Consider the following 4,015-nt stretch of genomic DNA (forward strand, 5'->3'; position numbering starts at 1 on the left):
GTACACATTGGTAAACTGCTCCTGTAGAGCAAACTGTGCTTAGTTTGTGTGTGTGTGTGTGTGTGTGCAGTAAAGAAGAGATATTCAGAGGAGCCCAAGAATGTCCCAAAAGATCCTTCAAAGTCTATATTTCCCTAAAGTTATACAAGATCTTTCACGAAACATTAATTATATGTCCTTCTACACAATAGTAGACTCAGAGACAGTGGTCAAGTCTTCACTTTTCTGAGCCTGCTCCTCAAAAAGGATAAATGTACCATGGAAAAGCACCAGGTCTGGCTCTTTGCAGAGATGAAATCACAGAGAACAATGAAGAAAAAACATTTTGCTGCCATGCAGAGAGTGAGTAAAGCAAACTCCCCAGTGGAAAAAGCAGATACTATATAGACACCTTTTAATGTCTAAAGATGTGGCAGCAGTTTATGGGAGTTTAGGAAAGGTAATTTCTATTTTTTTAACTTGCTTAACGCTTGGCTTGGCCACAAAGAGGTTTTTACAAGAATCTTCACGCAACACTTTGTGTAACACTATTCCAAAATGTTGACCATTTATCTGACACCTTGAGGGCGTGACACGGCATTAAGCCTTGCTCCGGAGCGATTTCTCTAAAATCGCCGGTTTTCAGCCGTGTTGTGCCGAGCCCGCCGAGCCAGCAGGTGTGGCTGTGGAGCCTTTGAAACCCGCGATTCCTTCCATCGGAGCCTGCGGAGCGATGGCATCGCTCTGCTCCTTCCAGCGAGGGCATCCCGACAAAGCTGCGTGCTTCCCTTCTCCCTGGGAAATCCCGGGAACTGTAAACACCAGYGTTTGTCCACTCTTTCACACACAGCGAGCGGGATTTTTGCTGCAAAGGAAAGCTCTTGGCTGTATCCTTTGCTGGCAAGCTCCATTTCTAATGTACACAATTGCTATTATCCTTGGAACTACTCATTTCCTTGGAAATACTCAGATTTGGCTTTCTGCGTTGTTAAATAGATGATTTACTTTAGATGCTGGCATATCGTTTAAGAGAAAATATTATTTAATGTAACTTAAAGATCACCTCTTGCTATTAGATTCTTACCAGAGTTGAGAACCAACTTGTTAAAAGAAAGAAAATTAATTCTCCTTCAAAGCACAGAGCAACAACAGATATAAAGAACTACTAAAAGGTGAGAAATGCTGATATTAATGCCTGTCAGARTGGTGCAGGATTTGGGAAGATGAGAACTGCTTTTCTTAAATTATTTATTGCTGCACAAACATGTTGTTGTGATTACAACCCACTGGTGATTTTAAACACCAGCRTCAGAAACATCTTTATAGTTAAAGGACCTTCGAGGTAGGGATATGGGGCATCCTTTAGGGGGTTGTGCATTGTTATGGAATATTTCTCTTGTAGACAATTCTCTGCTGTTTTATTCTAGATATGTTAAGAAAACACTGGACTGAGTGCTCCAGCTGATGTTTTGTCATAGTTTCCAAAAATAAAAGAAAGTAAATGAAGGTTGTACGAAAGCAGTTGTGATTGTGGAGTCAGCARTTGCTGAGCTGACTTGGAATAACAGCCACTGAAAAAAACAACAAAACTTGGCTCACAGAAATTTCCTGAACTGGAACAGTCAACAGGATTATTTTTAGCTCAGGTTTTAATGTTTTATCACTTAAAGGGAAAATAGTTGCTAGATGAGAAACATTACATATTGTTTGAACAAAAGGTATTTTCTTACATGCCAATCTTTAAACAAYAAATTTTTACAGGATATGGTTTCTCAACTACCTCTGTTTCTGAAGTTTTCCAGAYCCAGCATATTTAACAAAAATAAAGCTAACGTGAAAAAGAGAGAAAGGATATTTTAGCCAAAACCTGATTTTGGTGTACTTTTATAGTGAGGTGAGGAGRTGCTTGAGTTAGGGGTCCAGCATTGCATAGGAAGCCTCTTCACTCCTAAACATTCATTATAAACTGTAGGGTGACAGGCATGAGTGATCAAAAAGTATTTATTTAATATTTTTGTTGTTAAATATCTGATATTTAAATATGCACAGTGAATTTACCTATTTAGACTCATAGTCAAATTTTGTGTCTGTTTATTCTGTATAATTAGCAGCCGGATTTAGCTTTGGCTGTAGCCTTTTATCCCAACAACTAAATACATTTAATTTGCAAATGTTCTGAAACTATATTTCAAAATTGTTTCAAAACAAATATTTGGTACATCTTGATCAACGTTTCTCATGGCAGCAGCTCTGCCTGCTGCCGCCCAAAGTCACGTTGTTTCTCTCTAGTCTCACATCTTTCCCTAAGCTGTGCTGGTGTAATTGCATGTGGGGTTATGCACTGAACCCGGTCAAGGACCTGATCTGGATTAAAATAACCTGACCAAAGATGGGTATTTTGAGCTTGGATATTTTTCCTGCAATACAATCTCACAGAGAATGCTGTGGCACCACAGAGGCTGTGGCCTGGGGAGGGACATGGTGAAAAGAGGGGCAGCTTCACCCAGGACATGGAGMCACAGCCTTGGCTTTACAAACTGAAACCCCCAGCAGTGACTTTGGCCCACTCGCTATCCAAAGGAAAAAAAATAAATAAAAAGTAATTGCATAGCTGTGATACTGCAGTCTTGTTTTAATTCTGTTTCTCCAATATCCACACCTAAAATAACTGAAAGTACTATGATTTAATGGCTTGCTACAGGGATTAGTACACACAGACAACACATGAGGAATCAGCACGATAATCTAAGAGTGGGGAAAACGTGGGCAAACACACATTTCTGGGAGGATGATCTACTCAGACAGCATAAACTGCAAGCAAACTAAAAAGCTAACAGAAAATTAATAAGGGTTTTATGGTTATCTTGATATTTTCTGTTACCAGCCCTGAGTGATGGTGTATCTGCAGCAAGAGGAGCAGTTACACATTAACAGCCGAGTCACCACAGCGTGATCCAAGATTGYAACTGAGCATGAATTACCAGCAGAGGCAGTAAAAGAAACTGGAACTAGGAAAATACTTAGTGGACATGAGTTAAAATRCTGTTCCACATGTTTGACTGAAACTGGAAGGAGTTTGGTTGTACGGAAAATGTGTTACTGAGGCTGTATGTGTTGTTTGGGGCTCTCTTGTCCATCCTGTATTTTTGGGGGAAATCAATTTCTGCTTGACCATGACATTATCTGRTATCACGAGGTGTCTGTGAGGTATTTAAAGAATCTTGCTGAGCAGCAAAGCTCATGCAATAAGGAAACTGGAAGAGTTAATGAGTTGTGAAGTCTAGAAATCTTTATCACAGGAATTAGCATGCAAATTCCAGTTCCTATTGCAATCAATTTTCCTATTTGTTGTCACATATTTAAAATKTTTCATTAGCTTTCCCCTGTTGCATTTTCCAGGTGGTCGCGGATGTTGATAGGAAAAAAAARTAGAAGCAACCTAAGCTGGATAGTAGGACATAGTAAAAGGCTATGAAAAGTCTGGAATGTGGAAATAAACAATGTTAAAAAATAAAGAGCCCTGTGGTTATGTGTAAGTTTAAAATAAATATTTCTTTTCTTTGGTGGCTTTAAAACACAATAACTACTCMAATTCAGCCATTATGCTATAAAGTTTTGAAATGTGAACAGTTTTGCATGTTTCAGGGGAACTAAAGGTTATGCCATCAAAATCAGGACAATTTTGGCGCATCCTAATTTYTTTATTCTTGCATTGTTGATTAAACTTAAGCACTAGGATAGTGCTGCCCTTTCCTTTTTGCTCTCTTGCCTGTGTTTTGCTGCCAGCTGTTGCAATTTGGAAAGGGTRTATCCTGCACATGGCTCGAATTTACCAACACCAGGCTCATACAGCCCCATGCCCTGTGCTCAGAAACTGGGAGAATTAGAGGAGATTACTTCCATATTTAGCTGCTGGGCTATTTTTAAACCTCTTCCTCTCCTAATGCATCTTCCTGTATAATCCTATCTAAAATTTTATTTTGAGGGCTTGGGGTAAGTAGGGAACTGGGGGCTTAATGTTGCCAAATCCAGAAAA

General features: G+C 39.3%; 1 long non-coding RNA gene across 1 annotated transcript; it reads left to right on the forward strand.

Annotated features, from left to right (window-relative positions):
- Positions 1-200: 200 nt before the first annotated feature.
- On the forward strand, positions 201-3,541 carry LOC130576570 (uncharacterized). The gene is made up of 3 exons (XR_008965669.1): positions 201-342; positions 1,056-1,151; positions 2,864-3,541. It is a non-coding gene; the product is annotated as an uncharacterized LOC130576570 (long non-coding RNA).
- The last annotated feature ends 474 nt before the right edge of the window (positions 3,542-4,015 follow it).

This window comes from Malurus melanocephalus, unplaced genomic scaffold (assembly GCF_030028575.1).
Source record: "Malurus melanocephalus ecotype Western Australia unplaced genomic scaffold, MMel_1.1 scaffold_144, whole genome shotgun sequence".
Classification (NCBI taxonomy): domain Eukaryota; kingdom Metazoa; phylum Chordata; class Aves; order Passeriformes; family Maluridae; genus Malurus; species Malurus melanocephalus.